Raw genomic sequence first — 23,087 nt, 5'->3', positions numbered from 1 at the left:
AAGATAACATGATGAGAAATAAAATGGCATTTGCATCGGCAGTCAAAATAAATTCAATATGAAATTACACTGACACCTAATAGCATATATGGGTCAGTTAGTAAATTCACAGTATACACAGCTAGCTAATGAACCATTTGCTGCTAGCATATAATAGATAATAAAGTTTAGCTAAAGTCTATAGACAATAATACTGTACCATATACGCAGCGAGTAAATGAGCTGCCAAACTGAAACACTGTTTGCTTACATTCTCACAAATGAGCACCAATGTATAGATGACGCAATACACATAAATGAAATAGGATCCTATAATGCACATGAATGAAATAGGATCATATAATAATTATAACATGTACAACAGATATGAATAGACAATCCTCTAATTTGTGATTTTATTTCTCTTTATTTTATTATTGTTTATTAATTGTGATATTGTTTCTAAGCTTATCAGCTGGGTAAACGTACGAAATTATCAATAATTTACTAAAAGGAAATGGTTAACAAATAATTTATAATAGTTTGCAATGAAATATATTCCGTTTTCTATGGGAATCACTAAAGAATCTCGGTAGCACCTTTTGGAATGAATAAAAAATAAAAAAAACTGCTTATTTAGATATTTTTAAAGTATTTTTGTTCCATTTTTAGCAATAAAATAAATGTATAATATATAAAAAATCATATAATTACTATTTTATTCATTTTGTACTGTATATTATTAAAATAATGTACAACATTTTGTATGTATATAAAGTAAACGGTTTTGATAATATTTACTCAATTTCGTAATAAAGTATTAAGTTAGGACTATAAAAAATTTATATAATAATATTGAAGAATAAATTTTCTAATTTTCATTATAATATATGAAATAGATTTTAAACGCTAAAGTAATCATATATAAAAATCCTTTTACAGCAAACGTCTCCAGAAATAAAAAAATATTGGTTATATAGTATTATGATCTAATGAAGTCATTTTCTATAAATATGACGATAAAAACAAACATATATATTAATTGGATCATATAGGATGTAAGTTTATTGAGAGAATCACAAATTGAATATATCTATTGAAAGAAATTAAAAATAACACTTCCAGCTCGTTAACTTTCTGGAATGCAAGCAAGCCCATCCTTATACAATAAGCTTAAATAAACAATATATATGTGAAACTCATAATAAAAATAAAGTATTAATATTAATTAGATATTAAAATATATAATTTTATTGAAAGCATTATAAAATATATATTTATTGGAAGAAATCATTAAAAAGAACACTTATTGCTTGCTAACTCGGTGGAACATCAGTTCTACCCTTAAAAATAAGCCTAAATAAACATAATATAAGTGAAATTAATAGCTAAAAACAAGAAATGATATTAATTAGATGTTATTAAATATAATTGTATTGAAATAATATCAAAATATATAATAATTAGAAGATTTATTTAAAAAGAACAGTTTTATCTCGTTAAAATGATAAGCGTAAATAACATAATATATGTGAAATTGATAGCCAAAAATAAGCATTAATATTAATTATAAATTAAAATGTATAATTTTATTGAAAGCATTACAAAATATATATTAATTAGAAGAAATAGTGAAAAAGAACACTGCTCGTTTCACTCGCTGGAACGCCAGCGATCAGCTGAGAAACAATAACAGTAATCAGAGTGACTCGGCGAAATGCGATAACGGTACGAAGCCTATTTTAACGAATTACGTCACTTTCCTGTAACTTCCTGTATCGTTACAGTAACGGGAAAACTCCTGTACGTCATTTCATGGCTGTAACATCCTGGTACAGGTCAGTTTTAACGTTATTCTATGTAATTGTTATGTCTAAAGTGATCGTGATTTAGACCACATCCTTCTACTATATGTGAGCTGGTGATGTTAGTCGAAACAAGGCTAGTTTAAGCTATGTACAGTTGGCGTCACTAATTACGGCACATTGACGTCTCCTTAGCTTGTCGTGAAGTGTACCGGAAGTAGTGAAGGCAACTGTACATATTTGTTACGACTTTTTACTATTTTATCTTGTTTCTTTTCCTCTCGTCATTTTGAAGTTTTTATAGTTTATATACGAAAGAATTATTTTATTGTTATTGTTCTTAAACGTCTGTTATTATTTTCCTTGTTTCCTTTCCTCACTGGGCTATTTTTCACTGATGGAGCTCCTATAGGGCTTATAGCATCCTGATTTTCCAACTAGGGTTGTAGCTTAGCTAGTAATAATAATAATGAATCAATTTTATTTATGAGGAAAATATTTTATATCTTTGAAATATGACATTATGAAGATAGATTTACAATTTATGAAATAGGATATTTAGTGATGCCTCGGTATTATTATAAACTGAGGATATTAGAGTCCTAAGGGGGTCACAACCTCCCCCATAGGTAAGTAGGTAAAAACATGGCTCCTAGGTTAGGTTAGGTTGCGGAACCTCGGTTTATGTGGTGCTCTTGTGTTTGATTCCCGACGTGTATGTATAATGACGGTATTAAGGGGGTTCGCAGGGGTCGTTAGCCCTCCCTTAAGTAGGTAAGGACATGGCTTGTAGGTTAGGTTATGTGGTGTTCTCGTGTAGATGTTCTGCAGAAAAATGAACGCAGTTTATATTGTACAACGTCCACATCTTACGAACGACTAGAAAATGGGAAGAAAATTCCCATTTTCTATGCACGTGGGAGGAACTGGCCGCTGATATACAAAGGCTCCTATTTCCCTCTTTATATGTGGACCTGTTTCCCTTATTAAATAAGGGTTTTTTTAGTCATTACTTATGCAATTTAACAATGAACGTCAGTTTCGGACGGAGCACATTATTTACTACTGGAAAACCTGTAGTATTTTCTATCCATTCCGTTCTTTGCTGGATAGAGGGGTTTGCCTTTCCATCGGCACCTCCTTAGTTGTCTTCTCTATTCTAGTTGTTATTTTCTTCTCTCTTTTTTTTCTCACATCTGGTATATATGTTCTTTTCCTTCCTCTATTCCTTCTAGCTTGAACAGAACGTTTCCTAATATCTTCTTCTTTTCCTCCTCTTTTCCTTTTCCTCTTCTGTAGTTGTATCATTTTCCTTCTCTCGTCGCTGAGATCAGGACAGTAAAGAATGAAATAAAATGATTTTCTGACTGGATCAATAATTTTACTAATTTTACACAGAGTCCATTCTAACCAACTTCAAAGATCCTAGTTTTAAAATTTCTATAATTTGAAAAATATGGTTTTCCTCAAGTATTTCCGTTAAAATTGTCCAAAGTTCCATTAAATAAACAAGGAGCCCTTAATTAAAATCATTAGGAATATTGTATTACAGTACTCATTTTTCCAGTTCTGTAATGTATATATACAGTAATTCTGAATTGTATTACAGGTAGGAAAACACATTATAGTGTTGCTTATATAACAGTAAAGATTAGGGTAAATGGCACTTCTCATCGCATGTTAATGTTACAAAATATTTATGAAAATAATAACCGATGATAATATTCCTATTGTTCATGATTGTGTCTTTCCAGATAAGGGAGAATTAAGCCAGAGTGATTCCGTTATCCGCACTCCTAAATTCTCGCCTCGGAAAGATCATTCTTTACCCGAGGGGAAGTTCTTGTGCCGTCAGAAGCGGAGACTTTAGCCATGGCCGCAACGAGCGTGGCAGACAAACGGGAATACTACGAGGAGCAGGAAAAGTAAGTACCGATGTTTAGAAGTGTTTAAGTCTATTTGGTAACAGATGTTTACTTATAACTTAAGACTGGAGAACTTTCAAAAGTAAGAAATGAGAAATGATTTAAATAAGTGCAAAATGAAATGCAAATTGACCGAGTATTTGTTCCTACACAACTGCAAACCCTATTTCTTTGATAGGAATGTGCTTTCAGAACTTTTAGAACTTTACCGAGGTGGCGCTAGTTACTGCCTATTGGCAAGGAGACCCTACCAACCTGACATACGCCACTTGGGGCTCTCACTTTGTTTACAATAGCTTTAGTTAATCACGGGATACTTTCCACTCTGTAAAGTTAGAAGAGACTCTTTACTCATGGTAAGCAGCTCTTCTAGGGTGAAGGACACTCCAAAATCAAACCATTGTTCTCTAGTCTTGGGTAGTGCTACTGTCTCCTTACCATGGTCTTCCACTATTTTGAGTTAGAGTTCTCTTGCTTGAGGGTACACTCCAGCATACTATTCTATTTTATTTCTCTTCCTTATGTTGTTTTGAAGTTTTCATAGGTTATTCATGAGAGATCTAATTTAATGTTGTTACTGTTCTTAAAGTATTTTACTTTGATTGTTTATTACTTCTCTTGTAGTTTATCTATTTCCTTTCCTTACTGGGCTACTTTTTCTTGTTGAAGGCCTTGGGCTTATAGCATCATGCTTTTCCAACTAGGGTTGTAGCTTAGCTAGTAATAATAATGATAATTGGTTCTGGGGCTCTCTACTGGCTGTTTTAATCCTCTAGATAATTGGTTGGACAATCGTATTCTGCGAGGGTTTTCTGGAAAAAGAAACGTTTAGCAGTTTCTTGATAACTGTAGCAGTATTAGTTGTCGGTTTATTCGGCTGATTCCACTTTGTTGTTCCCTCTAGACAGTTTTTCTTTTCTTTGACAACGTAATCCTAAGAATATTGGAAGTCATTAGTATCGATGTGATCCGTTAAAGGAAAAAGTTTTTGCTGCCAACTTCTTTCCTTTTCTGTCTTCCCATTCCTGAACGTTTACCTGATTGTGCCGTTGTTGCTGTTGTTGTTGTGGTTTTTTTTTTTCCTCCCCAGCTGGAGCATCGTCGTCAGCCTGAACAACCCTTCAAGGAGAGCTGCAAGTTTCTCCTCCTCTTTTGCCTCAATCTCTCTCCTTCGTCTCTTCTCTCTGTAGGTCGGGATGAAGGGTCCCCAACCTTCATTTTCCATCTATGAACTAGGAAGTTCAAGAAGACTGATCAATTGGAGTTACTTACATAATGCTTACTTTTTCTTTTTCCTTCACCAAAGACAGAGAGAAGACAATGAACATGAGCGCACCCTCGTCCATTCACCCGAGGCTGGGATTCGCGCCCACTACAAGCTACTGTGCACGCTTGCACTCCTACAGGAGCTTGCCCTCAACTATGTGTGTTTACTCCTTGCACGCTCCCTTTTCTGCTCTCACTCTCTCCTGTGCATGTGCAAGATTTTATAAGTGGAAGAATGGAAGTTCTCCAAGAGGACATTCTTAGAGTATCCCCTCACCTGTTCACACATCCGGAAAGTCCTGCCTGCAATTAAAAAGTGACGTTACTTAACTAGTGAGTGTGTGAGCAGGGCGACTAATCCACCCCTGCTACCACCCCCCCCCCACTAACTAGTGGTGGGTAGTTTTACTGTACTGTACCTGGCTAAAAAGTTTTTTGGCTAGTTTTCAGCATTCGCTGAACTAGTATCCACTGTAAAGAGCTCAGTGTTTGTATAGTCTTTTTATAGTTTATATATGACATATCTGTTTTCAATATACTTACCCGATGATCATGTAGCTGCAACTCTGTTGCCCGACAGAAAAAACCTACGGTCAGGATACGCCAGCGATCGCTATACAGGTGGGGGTGTACAACAACAGCGCCATCTGTCGAGTAGGTACTCAGGTACTTCTTGTCAACAAGAACCAATTTTTCCTCTGTCGTGCCAATGGCAGGACCTACTAAATACGCCGTCCCTAACTGGATTTGTTTTCACAACGATTTGGTGAAGTACACTATTCCAGTTTTGAGCTTTCGCTATGCAGGGGTTTTATCTTCATTTCAAACTTGAATTCGTTTTCGATAGATTTAATTATGGTGACGAAGAGAGTATGGACTCTCTTTCACTTTTAAATGGCCGACCCTTCCCTTAGACGGAAGTGTGTTTAGGTTTTTGGTAATTTTGCTTAACACGTTATAGATCCATTTATTTTATATCTCTCCGCCTTTTTAGGCCTCTTCGGTTAACTTTTCAATTATTATAAACTTATAAAAAAATAAATTTTTATGTTTGTTTATATGCGACCTTTCCTAATAGTAGGCGGTCCTAACTTGGAACCGAAGTTAATTAACATTGAGCCCGTTATATCGTATTTAACCTTTAAAGAATTTAATACTTTTTTAATTTTAATGTTTTATGGAAGAATTTCTTTGATAGTCTCGTACTGTTTTCAAAGATGAACTAACGTTTAGTTTTTAGTCTCCGCAGTTGTTGACGTTCAGAACGTTCAACTTGCGCTCTATCGTTACGATAGAGAGAGAGTGTATCACGGTTTCACTTTGCAGTAAGAGTAAACCGATTCTAGCGTTTCGTTCATTCTTTCTTAGCTTAAAGAGTTTAAATTCTAAATAAAGGAACTTTTTATTTGGGAAACCTTTCAGTTTTTTCCTTTAGCAAATAACATGTTTTAACGATATATAATTGGGCTCTTCTCTCAGGTGCTAAATCAAGAGAGAAGAGAGAGAGAGATAGAGACGGAGGGAGAGAGAGGAGAATAAACGTTTCGTTCAAGCGGGTAACGTTGTTCTCGTTTTTTACTCTTCTCCCTAGTCGCTGTAGGGGAAGAAGGTAAAACGTTTCTAGAGTTTTATTCTTGTTCCCAGGCTTTATGCGGTGAGAGATTGTAAACGTAGTTTATTTGTTCTAGTGTTTAGTCTCTTTTCCAGCCACTGAATTCTTTATCTTTATTTATGTTTTTCTGTTGCATTGTAAAACTGTTTTCGCAATTACTACCTTTTAATGAAGGATAGGATTGCGTGTTTCAGGTAGAAATCAGTTAAAGTTTCGATTTCAGTGAAATAAGTGCAAACAGAAAATCAAAAGTGATAAAGTGATATGCGCAAAGTGTTACAGTGTTGCGTCCGAGGGTTCGTCTGTTCGTGCCAGTTGTTCACCTAGTCCGGGACCTCTTACAAGCTCCCAAGCCCAGGGGAGAAGTAATGTCGAACGACTTATGGGTTCCACAGGCCTTGATCGACGAACAGACGTTTTTCCCTCCGTGGTTTCGGGCGTATCTACAAACGTTTGCCGACGTGAGATCGCCCCACCCACACAAAGACGAGAGAGCCCATTTATTCCTCGTCTGCGGAAGAGGTTTCTCGTAAGAAACCATGGACCAAATCTTGCAGCTTTTAAGTGCAAGTCGGTCCCTTCCGCGCAAGTCCAACGGCCTAGGTGTAGCCACTGGGTCAGTTCGGACTCGCTGCAGTCATCCGACGACTGCACACCTCCCAAGAGAGGCAAGGTGGTACCGCAACAGGCAGTAACTCCGTCTGTTGCCGCACCAGCTGTTTTAGACCCTCAGTCACGACGGACAGTAGCTCCGTCTGTTGCCGTTTTTTGTAGACCCTAAGTGGTCTTTACTGCAGTCTATGCAGACTCAGTTAGCTGCGGTTATGCAGGAGTTTCGTGCGGAGAAGGTTGACTCTGCTCTCGTTAGCCTACAACCTGCCACTGTTGTGCGCCCAGCTCACGCTGAGGCTGCCTGCTCCCACACTCCGGCTGCGAAGAGCTCCACCTCCGATGCGCAATCGACCCTGCCAGACGCATGTTAACGTTAGCCGACGTGCGGCTCCCTCCGTTAACATGCGTGAGCTACCGCATCAGCAGTTGGAAGGTGGAGTCAAGCTGCCGTGTTTTGACGCGATGCGTTAGTTTCCGCAACCCACGGCAGTCCCCACCACGCACCACCACTCCGCTTTGGTTGTTGCCTGCTCCCACACTCCGACTGCGGAGAAGGTTGACGATGCACCCGTTTGCCTACAACCTGCCACGGTTGTGCGCCCAGCATGGCTGCCTGCTCCCACACTCTTGTTGTGAGAGCTCCTCCACCCATGCGCAGTCGGCCCTGCCAGACGTATGCTGACTCCCACAGACACACGGAGCACTCCGTTGCCGTGCGTGAGCTACCACAAGCTGCCGTGTTTTGACACGGTGTGTCAGCCTCCGCAACCCATTGTGGTTACCGCCACTCACCCGCAGCAGACTAGTCAGTCAGGAGTTGAGGCTTCCCCACACAGCTTTGGTTGTTGCCAGCTCACAGACTGTCAAGCAGTTACATGACGTTGCCTTCTGGTCTGCTACTAATGCACCAGTGCTGTATGTCCTCACGCACCTGTTGTGGTTGACAGTTCAGTTTTTGACAGTTCACAGACTGTCAAGCAGTTACATAACGTTGCCTTCTGGTCTGCTGCTTTTGCACCAGTGAGACCCTCACTGAGATAACCTAGCTTTTATCGGACATGGTTCCTATAGATGAGAAAGTGCTGTTCTCCCTCCTTCTGATATTCCTTTGAGGACTCTGTCATTTGGAGAGGAGCCTTAAGCTGCTTAGCCTCCTATGGACTTTAATTAAAGCATAACAAGGCTTCCAGGGATGGTAAATGGTTCCGCTTCAGTCGCTAACCCCGTCTGTTGCCACACCTGCTCCCATAGACCCTAATGGGCTTTGTTGCAAGACATGCAATCCAAGCTTGTGTCCTTGTTAGAGGATTTTTTACGGAGAAGAACCTTCTAGCCAACAACCTTCCTACCGGTTGGTTGTACGCCCTGTTGACGCTGAGGTATCCTACTCACGTCCGCCAGTTGAGATGGTTCCTCCACCGGTGCGACCCAGTGTGGGTTGCCAGTCGCACGTTGACGTTAAGGAGGTGGTTGTGGATGTTCAGTGTGTCACTAGGAAGACGTTCAACAACCAGCAGAGATGACTTGTTGTGACGCAGTGCGGCAACCTCAGCAACCCTGTAGGGGGTTGACTGCACAACCCAGACAGTCTACTCAGTTTCGGGTTGACGCTGTACTTCCTCGCGTCCCCATGGTTGACAGTTCACAGACTGTGCAGCAGTACCATGATCTTGTGTCCGGCTCCGTCACGCATCCACCAGTGCGACCGGATTCAGCGAGTCAGACGTTGCCCACTCCGTTGCCGTTTCCTCATCAGTTTCGAATGAGGAACCCTCTGATGAGGACATTGCTGAACAAGACGATCAACCCCCAGCCCTGCTATCCATCCAGACGATACTGAAGAAGGAACACTGCCCTGTCAGGCTGTGGATGAGTCTGGTTAGGACACTGTCATCCGTGGTTCTATTTGTGTCACTTGGAAGACTACACCTCCGTCCTCTTCTGTATCATCTAGCTTTTCACTGGAAAAGGACTAGACGCTAGAAGCGGTCTTGATCCCGGTTTCCGGTAAGATAAAGTCTGGTCTGACTTGGTGAAAGGACTTTATCAACCTTTGAAAGGGTCTTCCCCTGACTGTTCAGACTCCCAACCACGTTCTCTTCTCGGACGCATCGGACGTAGGCTGGGGTGCGACATTAGGCGGTAGGGAATGCTCGGGATTATGGAACTCGAGTCAAAGGACAATGCATTTCAACTGCAAGAAGCTTCTGGCAGTACGTCTGACCTGGAAAAGCTTCAGGTCTCTCCTTCAAGGCAAAGTGGTGGAGGTGAACACGGTCAACACCCTGCTTTGACGTACATCTCCAAGCAAGGAGGGACCTACTCTCTGACATGGTACGAGTTCGCAAGAGACCTCCTCTCCTGTTCAACAGGTCTAGACTTTTCACTAGTAACGAGGTTCATCCAAGGCAACTTGAATGTCATAGCAGATTGTCTCAGTAGGAAGGGACAAATAATTCCAACATATTGGACCCTCCACAAGGATGTATGCAAGAGACTTTGGGCCACCTGGGGCCAGCCAACCATAGATCTCTTCACAACCTCGATGACCTAGAGGCTCCCAATACTTTGCTCACCTATCCCGGACCCAGCAGTAGTTCTTATAGATGCCTTTCTACTAGATTGGTCACATCTAGATCTATATGCATTCCCTCCGTTCTAGATTGTCAACAAGGTACTGCAGAAGTTCGCCTCTCACGAGGGGACAAAGTTGACGCTAGTTGCTTCCCTCTGGCCCGCGAGAGAATAACTCACCGAGGTACTTCGATGGCTAGTAGACGTTCCCAGAACACTTCCCCTAAGGGTGGACCTGCTACGTCTGCCACGCGTAAAGAAGGTACTCCAAGGCTTCCACGCTCTTCGTCTGACTGCCTTCTGAATATCGAAAGACTCTCGAGAACTAGAGATTTTTCGAAGGAGGCAACCAGAGCGATTGCTAGAGCAAGGAGAACATCCACCCTTAGAGTCTACCAATCGAAGTGGGAAATCTTCCGAAACTGGTGCAAGTCAGTATCCGTTTCCTCGACCAGTACCTCTGTAACTCAAATAGCTGACTTCCTCTTATATCTGAGGAAAGAACGATCTCTTTCAGCTCCCACTATCAAGGGTTACAGAAGCATGTTGGCATCAGTCTTCCGTCACAGAGGCTTAGATCTTTCCAACAATAAAGATCTACAGGACCTCCTTAAGTCTTTTGAGACCACGAAGGAGCGTCGTTTGGTTACACCTGGTTGGAATTTAGACGTGGTTCTAAGATTCCTTATGTCAGACAGGTTCGAACCACTTCAATCAGCCTCCCTGGAAGATCTCACCTTTAAGACTCTTTTCCTGATATGCTTAACCACAGCTAAAAGAGTCAGTGAGATTCATGCCTTCAGCAAGAACATCGGATTCTCATCCGAAACGGCTACATGTTCTACAACTTGGTTTTCTAGCCAAACACGAGCTGCCTTCTCGGCCTTGACCAATATCGTTCGATATTCCAAACTTATCGTATGGTTGGAAATGAACTAGAAAGAGTATTATGTCCTGTAAGAGCTCTTAAGTTCTATTTTAAAAACCTTTACGAGGCCCGTCTGAAGCTTTATGGTGTTCAGTTAAGAATCCATCTTTGCCTATGTCAGAGAATTCTTTATCCTATTTTATCAGACTGTTAATACGAGAAGCTCATTCCCTTCTGAATGAGGAAGACCAAGCTTGGCTGAAGGTAAGGACACACGAAGTTAGAGCTGTCACAACTTCCGTGGCCTTTGAACAAAATAGATCTCTGCAAAGTATATTCGACGCAACCTATTGGAAAAGCAAATCAGTGTTCGCGTCTTTTATCTTAAGAATGTCCAGTCTCTTTACGAGAACTGCTACACTCTGGGACCATTCGTAGCAGCGAGTGCAGTAGTGGTGGGGGCTCCACCACTACAATTCCCTAATTCCAGAACCTTTTTAATCTTTCTCTTGAAATATTTTTGGGTTGTCCGGAAGGCTAAGAAGCCTTTCGCATCCTACTTGATTTGGCGGGTGGTCAAAATCATTTCTTGAGAAGCGCCTAGATTAGAGGTTTTGATGAGGACCTTTAGTATGGGTTGCAACCCTTCATACTTCAGCTCCTAGGAGTCGCTCAGCATCCTATGAGGATCGCGAGGCTCAGTAAGGAAGACGTACTTAAAAAGGCAGAGTAATTGTTCAAGTCGTCTTCCTTACCAGGTACTTATTTATTTTATGTTTGTTATTTTGAATAACTGCTAAAATGAAATACGGGATACTTAGCTTCTTATGTTAACATGTATGCTGGTCTCCACCCACCCCCCTGGGTGTGAATCAGCTACATGATCATCGGGTAAGATTAATATTGAAAAATGTTATTTTCCTTAGTAAAATAAATTTTTGAATATACTTACCCGATGATCATGAATTTAAGGACCCTCCCTTCCTCCCCATAGAGACCCAGTGGACCGAGGAGAAAATTGGTTCTTGTTGACAAGAAGTACCTGAGTACCTACTCGACAGATGGCGCTGTTGTTGTACACCCCCACCTGTATAGCGATCGCTGGCGTATCCCGACCGTAGGTTTTTTCTGTCGGGCAACAGAGTTGCAGCTACATGATCATCGGGTAAGTATATTCAAAAATTTATTTTACTAAGGAAAATAACATTTTTTGACGTTGTTAATAGTTTATATAGGACATATCTGTTTTGACGCTGTTACTGTTTTTAGAATGATATATTGTTAATTTATTCTCATCATTTATTTATTTCCTTATTTCCTTTCCTCACTGGGCTATTTTTCCCTGTTGGAGCCCTTGGGCTTATAGCATCTTGCTTTTCCAATTAGGGTTGTAGCTTGGCTAGTAATAATAATAATAATAAATAGGAATTATTTCCAAATTTGTCCTTTACAATACGTACCTACCTTACAGCCTACACTCATGCGCTAATTGTCTCTGCAAGTTAAGGAGTTCATTGCATGAGAACATCTGTTCATTTTGTGGTATGTTACATGAGGCATATTGTTCTTGAGGTTATACAAACCTTTCATCTTTTCCATCAAAAGTATTGTCTCTGCCAAAGGTGAGATCTCTATTGGATCATTAACAACTCAGTTTGGTAATAACAGACTGGTAAGGGAACTCACTCACTCGCTCGTCTGACTATGTCAAGGTCAATTTGGCTTTGGCCACATCAAGGGTGGATGTAGATGCTGCTGTTCTTACCTCTTTGCTGCTGTTGACTATCTTTTTTATTTATTCCTTTGGATAATTCATTTCCTGACTGTTCCACTTTGCTATGGAAGGGGTAACAAAAGTCCAGGAAAGCCAGCTGTAGTCGTGGGGACTTGGTTCCCGAGGACACCACCTCTCTCTCGGCATAGGTGGATGGTACCCGTGGGGTTCCCGCAGAGCCAGGGACCAGAGTCTTGCTTACGTTCTGCTACTGGCCATTCTGGTAGCCCAGTAGCTGTGCCCTGGTGGGTTATGCTGTCAACCCCTGTCACTCCAGCAATCCCAGTAGCGAGGCCAGAGGGCCGGGTAGCCTTTGCTGATCCGTCTACTCCGGCAGTCGGCCGGAACAGATGGGAGCTTTTCTCTCGGTCTGTTTCAGGCATGATGAGAAAGTTGTTGCGGCTTCCTGCTTATGCATGGACTTACTTTGGGAAGAGAAGGTGGCACCATTTGATGCCATGTTAGAGGGCTTGTGCTCTCTAGTAGGTGGAGAATGTGGGTCGAAGGGCTCTTGTTATTGTGCCCTTTCGTGTCCTTCAACCCTGACCTGTGGTGCTGGGTTTACTGTGTGCCGAGTCTAACGCCACGCTGTCTTGTGCCGGAGTTCTCCTTCCATGGCCCTGGGCATGCCGGGCCTTTTTCTTCTCCAAATTATGCGCCTGGTTTTGTCCTTGGGACGGAATAAATGTAATCATGAGAAGAAGCGGACTCCGTAGCATGTGGCATCGCCTTCATTCGCTGCAGCGGACGACAGTACTCCAGGGCAGGAGGTCGTGGGGATGTTGGCCTGCGGTTTGATGCCCACGGAGGCTGCCTACCCTGAGTTGGAGAGTTCTTCTCTGGAGGTCATGGCACTCATCGTGAATGTAACATCTTGGGGGAGGGTACGGTGGTTCCACCAGCGGGGAGGACATCGGTTGTCTATCGGCATTTCGGTGGCCCTCTTGAATCGAAGCCCTGGTTGACCTTGCGTTGGACCAGGTGGATAGTCAGATCTGTGGATCTGGAAATTTGTTTGGTTCAAGCAGGTCCAACAAGGTAACAGGATCTTGCTACGGAAGTTTTTTTTTATGCCAAAGAATGCCACGTCTTAGCCGGAGTTTCCACTCTGAAGGGGGCCCTCCCTTTATAGAGACTCAAGGCTGAAGGTACGTCCTTATTGAGTGCTGAGTTGACGGTCACTTAAGTTCAGGATGGAAAAAGTAAGGTCTGTGCTGTCTTCCATCAGAGAGGAAGATTTCAGGCTTTCCATAGATCTGAAAGATGCATACTTTCAACTGCCTGTTCATCAGACTTCTTGGAAGTACCTCCACTTCCCCCTCAACGGTATGGTGTCTCAGACTATGTGTGGCTCCTCAGGGGTTCACTCTGGTGTACATTGTGGTAGCCGCTTGGGCCCACTCGTGAAAGATGAGACTGCTGATGTATCTCAACGACTGGTTGATCCTGGCCTCTTCAAAGAGACAGTTGCTTCAGAATCGAGATCGACTTTTTGCACTTTGCCACGATCTGGGGATTGCGGTAAACTGGGAAAAGTTAAAATATACCCAAGTAGAGGGTGTGAAGTACCTGGGCATGCTGATAGACTTAGCAGCAGCAGACATTTTCCCATAGACGATGGCATCGGCAAGCTTGGGGAGGTTGCACGACTGTTCCTGTCAAAGACAGTTGCTCCAGTTTAACATTGGCAACATCTCAGACATCAGTCTATGTAAGAGAAGCTTATTCCTCTAGGGTTTCTCCACCAGAGTTCCCTTCTGTGGTGCCTGAAGTATCACTGGGTAGCAAGCAATCATCTCCCGTTACATCTTGTGCCGGTATCACAGGAAGTCCGAAACGATCTTGCCTGGTGGCTCGACAAGAACAATCCTTATCAGGAAGTCCCACATGACTTCTTAAGTCCGAATCTTCATCTGTTTTTGTATCAGGAGTGTGGTCCAAGGAATACAGGCATCTGCACATCAACGTCCTCGAGATGCGAGTGTCTTTCCTCTGTCTGCAAGTGTTCCAAGAAAGTTTGAGGAAGCACTTGGTAGTCGCTGTAATGGCCTACATCAGCAAGTGAGAAGGCATGTTCTAGCGCTCCCCTCGGCAAGTTTGTGAAGCAGATGCTTATTTGGGCAGGGTTTCACCCTGTAGCATTTTCAGCAAGGTGCATTCTGGGTAAGATGAATGACCTAGTCCACACATTCAGCCATCAGGGCCAGGCTGCAGGAGCAGAGTGGTCTCTACAGCCTTTCATGGACGAAAGGCTTCTTGCCCTGTGGGGTTCACTGGGGATCAACCTGTTTGCAATCCTTGGGCAGTGTTTGAAGAAGCCTGGCAACACCTCTGCGATCACATGGACATTTACACCTTTCCCCCATTCACCCTGATTTGGCCAGTAATCAACAGGGTGTTGATTATGACAGGAATCGGAATGACCTTGGTGGCTCCCAGATGGCCACAGTCCGAGTGGTATCCCGATCTGCCGGCTCTTCTGGTTGAGGTCCCAAGAGAACTATCCTTATGGCCACCTCTTCTTTGTCAGCCGCACCTGCGCAGTTACCACTTGCCCTTGGAGTCTTTATCTCTTCACTGTTGAGTATCTCCTTTAAACGAAAGGCTTTTCACAAGGCATTACACATGAGATGTCTAGTTATCTCCAGAGGTCCACTGCATCTGTGTACCAGGCTAAGTGGGCCATATCCTGTGATTGGTGTCGTAGAAAGGGATTTCTTCGTCTTCCTTCATCGGGAAAAACATCTCTTGGTTGCAGCCATCAAAGGTTACCTCTAGGCCTAGAGTGTGGTGTATCCACTGGAAGATAAAATCCTCTTGGCTTTTTAGGAGCTGTCAATGCTCGTGAGGAGCTTCAAACAATGTTGCCCACCCTGGGATCTTAGGCCCCTGTAGTGGGATGCGACCCTAGTAATCAGGTTTCTTACGCGTACCCCATTCGAACCTTTGAAGAGGACTGAATCAGAAAGGGATAGGATCTCAAGACATTCTTCCTACCATCCTTACTGTCGACTAAGGGAGCGAGCGAGTTGCACGGTATTTCTTACGTAGCCAAGGAGGTCTCCTTTAGTTTTGTGCCCAACTCTGTGGCAAAGATAAAGAATCTGGCAGCATAGGACCCCAGGTGTGAATCCTCCATCCCCTCCCCCCCGGAGGTGTCAGGCGGTGAGGAAGACGAGAGGATCTTGTATTCGGTAAGGTCTCTTGGGTGTTGTATGAAGAGAACCCCACTCCTCAGGCCGGAGTGTAGGAATCTCTTCGATGGGTTTGCCAGATCTAAGAAAGAGCTGTTAGGGAACACGGTGTCTTTCTGGCTTCGTGAGCCTCAACAGAGAGCTTACTATCTGGCTGATGAAGTCAGGGGTATTGCCCCAACTCTCCCTACTTTCAAAAGAAACCAGTCAGTGGGCCAGGTGAGGAAGGCAGGTGTCAGGGAAGGCAGACCACCTTCACATCCTTCTACATGAGAGAATGTATCCGCAAGTCTATTGAGTTCTTGATACTTGGATCCGTGGTGGCTGTTCAAACCGTTGTGTAGGAATCCCAGCTCCCTTATGAGGACAGATTGCATCTCATCTATGGTATCTTTTTAACAGAAGTTGGAAATGAATGTAGTATAACTGGCTCTTCTCCTCCTTTCTCTGCCTCTCTCATGGGGTCAGCGATTGAAGTGCTGCAAGCTGGTCAGACAAGATGCTGGTGAGTAGCACTTCAAACTTCTGTGTAACCAAAGAGGTATATCTCCCCATTCTTCATGTGAGTTTTCAGATGGCGAATCTAATACCAACCCATTACTCATTTTCCTGGTGTTGGACTCTTGCTGATATGTCATTTTGGGGAAGTGTCTCTTTGATTTGGTACAAAACAGAAATATGTACGTCCCGGGACCTATCAGCTTGTCATCCCCACGATAAACTTATAGGTGGTCATAGTGTCTCGGCTTTGCTTCTCCACAGAACAAGCCTTGAAGACATTCAGGGAAGATACAGAATCCTCCATGGGTTTCTGAGGGGCCATCTGACCATCCAAGGAGGCCATGAGTCTCCAGAAGCAAAGGACGAGGGTTTGTATGTCGCGGGGGAACAAACCGTCCCTCTGAGTCCTGGGTTGAAGCAGCAAGATTGAATAGAGAAGCATCTGTGGAGGGGGAGGGGCTTTGCGATGCTCGTTATCCACTTCAGCAACCGATTCTAGCTTGCGCCAAAGTGATCTCCCAAATTGGACTCAGGTTTTTATGAATAGGAAAAATACAAATTTTAAGATTTGTTATATTTTATCATAAGTCGATTATGAATTTTTTTTTTAAATATTTAACTTAGCCGGTGAATATATAATAGCTGCTGCTCCAGCGGCTCGACAGAAAAACACACAAAAACTCGCGAGCGATCGGCCAGATACCACACATGCATGTAAACAAGCCTCAATTCTTCTCTGTCGACCTTGACGACAAGACGTACCAATACTCGCTGTATAACCTGGAGTTTTCTCAACATATTTGGTGAAGTACTTCATTTTGGTTTGAGCTTTCGCAGTGCAGGTGTTTTTCCTCAACTTAAACTCTTGAACTCTTTATTGGACAGATTTAATTGTTGATGACTTGGATTGTTTTTTTGGACTTTCTTTGACTAATTCAAAATGGCTGACGCTTCACAAGCCCCTAGATTTCGTAAGTGTAATGCTAGGGATGGCAATAGGCGTCTTCCAAAGGCCTCTCTCGACCCACATACTGTGTGTTCTAATTGTCGGGGTAAAACCTGTCAATTAGGAGATCGGTGTGAGGAATGCGTGGGCCTTTCGGAATTCGATTGGCTCGAATACGACAAGTATTCTCGTAAGCTAGAGAGAGATAGGGTAAGGAGGAGTTCCTCTAGATCAGTAGATTTTTCCTCTCCACATGCCCCTGAACCTAATCCTTCCCCTGTAGTGGTTGTGCCTGAACCCCCTACTGGCACTCAGGAACCATCGATGCGAGACATGTTACGTGCCATTCATGCTTTGGGTGAAAGAGTTGAATCGTTAGCAACAGATCGTAATCAACTCATGGCTGACGTTAAAGAGCTAAAGTGTCAGAGTGCCACAGCGGAAAATCGTGGGAAAGTGATTAGTCCGCAAAGTGTTGTCAGTGTTGCGACCGAGGGTTCGTCTGTTCGTGCCTGTCGTTCGCCTAGTCCGAGACCTCTTGCAAGCTCCCAAGCCCAGGGGAGAAGTAATGTCGTACGACTTATGGGTTCGAGAGGCCTTGATCAGCGAACAGACGTTCCCTCTATGGTAACAGGCGTGTCTCACCAAGATCGCCCCTACCATAAGACGAGAGAGACCATTTTCTCCTCGTCATCCGAAGGCTTTTCGCATAAGAAACCGTGGAGCAAGGTTTCTAGGCCCCTTAAGCGAAAGTCGGTCCCTTCAGGACAGGTCCAGCGTCCTGGTTGTAGCCATTGGGACAGCTCTGACCCTTTGCAGTCATCGGAAGACTGCTCGCCGCCTAAGCAGCAACGTTACACAGGCTCAGAGAGTCTTGGTGTAGGCAAAGTTGTGCCGTCTCAGACGTTAACCCCGTCTTTTACCGCACCCATTCCCGTTGATCCTAAATGGGTTGTGCTGCAAGACATGCAGATTAAGCTCGCCTCCCTTATGGAAGACTATTCTGCCGATAAGGTTCACGATGATCCTCGCCGCTTAACTCATCGAGATCCTGGCCTTCAGCCGCCAAAACGAGCCTTTGCTCGTCCTGTTGACGTTGGCGTAGCTAAGTCACGTCAGTCACGCTTTGTAGAGCCTCACTCGATGCAGTCGCGGGTTGACTTTCAGCCGCATATGGACGTTCAGCCACTTCCTAATGCTCTTGTTGACGTTCAGGACGTTCGCCAACCAGCAGAGTTGACTTGTTTTGACGCTGAGCGTCAACCACCGCAGTCTAGAGTTGTTTTGACTGCTCAGTCTAGGCAGTCAAAACAGTCTCGAGTTGACGTCGAGCGTCCTCCCGCTCCTGTTGTTGTTGACAGTCAGGCTGATAAGCAGTTACATGACGTAGCGTCCTGGACTGCTACTAATGCACCAGTGCGTGTGGACTCTGCGTGTCAAGCATTGCCAACCCCTTTGCTTGTTACTCAGCAGTTGTCGGATGAGGATCCTTCTGATGAGGACGTTGCTGACCCTCATCATGATGATCATCCTTCGGATGTAGACGAACCTAGAACGGTTCCTCCATCAATGGACTTTAAGAAAGTCATGTTAATTTTCAAGGAGCTTTTTCCCGATCACTTCGTCACTGTTGCTCCTCGTTCGCCACCGTCTGAGTTTGCTCTAGGCTTACCTGCTAACATGCCAGCCTTTACAAAGCTAGTGCTCTCTCGCTCTTCCAAGAGAGCTTTACGACTTTTAGGCGACTGGTTGGATACCAGGAGGAGTTTGGGGAAGACGGCCTTTGCCTTCCCTCCGTCAAAGCTCTCGTCTAGATCGAGCGTCTGGTATGCCGCGGGAGAAGTTCTCGGCTTGGGAGTCCCTGCCTCTACCCAGGGTGACTTCTCAAGCCTCGTAGACTCTCCCCGACGCCTAGCCATGAGACGCTCGAAGATTAGTTGGTCCTCCTCGGACCTTGACCATCTGCTGAAAGGCGTATACAGAGCCTTTGAAGTTTTCAACTTCCTTGACTGGTCTTTGGGAGCCTTAAGTAGGAAAATCTCATCGGCTGAGAGAGATGTTGCCTTACTGATAATGTCCTGTATGGATAAAGCCATCCGCGATGGTTCCAATGAGCTTGCCTCCTCTTTTACGTCGGGAGTCTTAAAGAAGCGAGAGTCCCTTTGCTCTTTTCTTTCGGCAGGAGTTACTCCCTGTCAGAGATCAGAACTGCTCTTTGCTCCCTTATCAAAGTTTTTGTTTCCACAACAATTGGTTAAGGACATAGCTTCTTCACTTGTGCAGAAGGACACCCATGACTTGGTGGCGTCCTCTGCTCGCAAGGGGACTCCTTCTACATCCTTTTCTGCTAGACCCAGGATCGACACTCCGGCGTCCAGATTTATCCCGCCCTTTCGTGGCAGAGCTCCCAGCAGGGGAAGTACTCGTGCCGAGGGAAAGAGAGGAAAGAAGAGAGGAGCCAAGTCCTCACGTGGCAGAGTCTGACTGCCCACAGCCTCAGACAGCAGTAGGAGCCAGATTGAAGAGCTTCTGGCAGGCCTGGGAGAAGAGGGGTGCAGACCAACAGTCTGTTCGGTTGCTCAGAGAGGGGTACAAAATTCCATTTGTACGCAAACCTCCTCTAGCGACTTCCCCCATCGACCTCTCTCCCAGGTACCGAGAGGAGTCAAAGAGACAAGCCCTAAACCTAGAAGTGTCTCTGTTGCTAGAGAAGGGAGCGGTGGTGAAAGTCTCGGACCTTCAATCACCGGGGTTTTACAACCGTCTCTTCCTAGTCCCGAAGAAGACAGGAGGTTGGAGACCGGTGCTAGACGTCAGTGCGCTCAACGTCTTTGTTACGAAAACAAAGTTCACCAGGGAGACCACGAAATCAGTCTTAGCAGCGGTCAGAAAGGGAGACTGGATGGTCTCTCTCGACCTACGAGACGCGTACTTCCACATCCCTATACACCCAGATTCCCAACCGTTTCTGAGGTTTATTTTAAAAAATGTGGTATACCAGTTTCGGGCCCTGTGCTTTGGCCTAAGTCCTGCTCCTCTCGTGTTTACGAGGCTTATGAGGAATGTAGCAAAATTCCTCCATTTATAGGGAATCCGAGCCTCCCTGTACTTGGACGACTGGCTTCTCAGAGCCTCGTCCAGTCATCGCTGTCTGCAGGATCTTCATTGGACATTGGATCTGACCAAGGAATTGGGACTTTTGGTCAACCTAGAAAAGTCCCAGCTGATTCCATCCCAAACTATACTGTATTTAGGGATGGAGATTCGCAGTCCAGTTTTTCGGGCTTTTCCGTCTGCCACCCGAATAGAGCAAGCCCTGCTCAAAGTCCAACTAATGTTGAAGAGAGAACGGTGCTCAGTCAGGAATTGGATGAGTCTAGTAGGAACTCTATCATCCCTGGAGCAGTTTGTCTCGCTAGGAAGGCTACACCTTCGACCTCTCCAGTTCCATCTAGCCTTTCACTGGAAGAAGGACAAGACGTTAGAGACGGTCTCAATCCCGGTCTCCGAACCAGTAAAGGCATGCCTGAATTGGTGGAACGACAATATCAGTCTGAGAGAGGGACTTTTCCTAGCAGTTCAGAACCCAAACCACGTACTATTCTCAGACGCGTCGGATTTGGGTTGGGGTGCGACCCTGGACGGTCGGGAATGCTCAGGTCTGTGGACCTCAAGTCAGAGGAGCATGCACATCAACGGCAAGGAGCTTTTGGTATATCTAGGCATGATATTGGACACCAATCTCCACAAAGCCTTTCCGTCAGACGACAGGATAGCAAGGCTGAGGAGGGTCGCAGATCCTTTCCTCAGACGGGAAGAGCTTCCAGCCCAATCGTTTTTACGTCTCCTAGGTCACCTTTCCTCCCTGGCCCGTCTAGTTCCAAATGGCTGCCTCAGGATGAGATCCCTGCAATGGCGGCTCAAGTCCCGGTGGAATCAAGGCCACGATTCCCCGGACATTCTGGTCCCTATGGGTCCTGCTGAACGGACGGACCTTCAGTGGTGGGTGACAGACGAAAACCTCCGAAAGGGAGTGGATCTTCTCGTCCTCCCCCCGGATTTGATGCTGTTCTCGGACGCTTCAAAAGAAGGGTGGGGGGCCCACGTTCTGAACCACAGAACCTCAGGCCTCTGGTCAGAATCAGAAAAGTGCCTCCACATAAATCTGCTAGAAATGAAGGCCGTATTCCTGGCACTTCAACAATTCCAACAGATCCTGGCGGGTCACTCCGTGGTGGTCATGAGCGACAACACCACGGTAGTGGCTTACATCAACAAGCAGGGAGGTACCTTTTCACAACAGCTATCCCATCTTGCAGTAGAGATACTGAGATGGACCGAAGTCCACTCGATTCCACTATCGGCTCTCTTCATTCCGGGCAAGAGGAATGTGCTCGCCGACAGTCTGAGCAGAGCATCGCAGATAGTGAGTACCGAGTGTGAGTGTCTTTGGATCCTCTAGTAGCCAACAAAGTCCTGACTTTGTGGGGTTCCCCAACGGTGGACCTGTTCGCGACAGCCTTGAACTTCAATCTTCCGCTGTACTGTTCCCCAGTCCCGGACCCCAAGGCACTCTGGCAAGATGCCTTCCAACAACGGTGGGACAACATCGACGTTTACGCTTTCCCACCGTTCTGTCTGATGAGAAGGGTGCTCAACAAGACCAGACTATCGGTCAACCTGTCAATGACCTTAATAGCTCCTCTATGGCATCATGCAGAGTGGTTCCCGGACCTTCTGCAGCTCCTGACAGAACTCCTGGGAGAACTTCCTCCACGACACGAGCTACTCAAGCAACCACACTGCAACATCTTCCACAAAGCCGTAGCATCGCTTTGGCTTCACGCCTGGAGACTATCCAGCATCTCCTCACAGAGAGAGGCTTTTCGCAACAAGTTGCGGAGAGGATGTCTTGACACCTGCGAAAGTCATTTACAGGGGTCTACCAGGCAAAGTGGAGAGTCTTCTGTGGTTGGTGTCGTGGAAGGGGTATCTCTCCTCTCGATGCCACTATTCCAGCAATAGCGGAGTTTCTTGTGTAATTGCGGGAAGAAATGCGCCTTTCGGTCTCGGCGGTGAAAGGCTGTCGCTCAGCCTTAAGCCTGGCCTTCAGGCTGAAAGGAACGGACATTTCCTCCTCGCTGGAACTTTCTCTACTCATATGAAGCTACGAGCTTACCTGCCCTCAGTCGGAAGTGAGACCTCCTCCATGGAACGTGGTTCGTGTCCTCAGGGCTCTTAAGAGACCTCCATTCGAACCATTACGCCAGGCTTCTGATCGTCACCTGACTTGGAAGACGATGTTCCTGCTCGCTCTGGCCTCAGCCAAGCGAGTCAGTGAACTTCACGGTCTCTTGTACGACGTCGCCCATTCACGGGGATGGGGGGAGGTAATGTCCGGGTTCGTCCCTGAGTTTGTTGCTAAGACTCAGAATCCTGGAGTTCCGGACCCACGGTTCGACTCCTTCAGGATTTCGAGTCTCAGTTCTGTAACAGATGACCCAGACCATCCCCTACTGTGCCCAGTAAGGAGTCTGAGGCTCTATCTTAAGAGAACAGCTGCAGTTCGTCCTCGAGTGCAAGCCCTGTTTGTGAGCACAGGAAGAACGGAGAGGAGGGTCACGAAGAACACCATCTCAGCTTGGATTGGCAGGGTCATCCACCATTCCCTGAATCCAGACCCTCCTCCGTCACGTCGCCCTAGAGCACACGATGTCAGAGGCATCGCTACGTCCCTGACATCCACGAGAAACTTCTCAGTGACGCAGGTTCTACAGGCTGGGGTCCGGAAGCGTCAAACGACCTTCACAGCCCACTACCTGCAGGACGTGACCCACAGGAGGCTCGATACATTCTCTTTCGGCCCTGTGGTGGCTACACAACAGCTAGTCTAACCTCAGGCTCCTTAATGGACAAGTAGCAGAAGGTTGAGAGCATTGTTACCCGGTTTTAGTCTGCATGAATGAAAAAGTATGCCTGGCCCTTACTCTTTTCTTCATCCTCCCCCCTCTCTTGGGGAAAGCAGCATCCT

General features: G+C 45.1%; 1 long non-coding RNA gene across 1 annotated transcript in view; it reads left to right on the top strand.

Annotated features, from left to right (window-relative positions):
• Nucleotides 1–1,652: 1,652 nt before the first annotated feature.
• The window catches only part of LOC137633405 (uncharacterized), a 360,609-nt gene continuing 339,174 nt past the window's right edge, over nt 1,653–23,087 (top strand). The window contains exons 1-2 of the long non-coding RNA XR_011042195.1: nt 1,653–1,817; nt 3,539–3,709. This is a non-coding gene — a long non-coding RNA (uncharacterized lncRNA). The remainder of the gene's footprint in view (nt 1,818–3,538; nt 3,710–23,087) is intronic.

This window comes from Palaemon carinicauda, chromosome 43 (assembly GCF_036898095.1).
Source record: "Palaemon carinicauda isolate YSFRI2023 chromosome 43, ASM3689809v2, whole genome shotgun sequence".
Lineage (NCBI taxonomy): Eukaryota > Metazoa > Arthropoda > Malacostraca > Decapoda > Palaemonidae > Palaemon > Palaemon carinicauda.
This window is presented reverse-complemented; position numbering and strand designations above follow the sequence as displayed.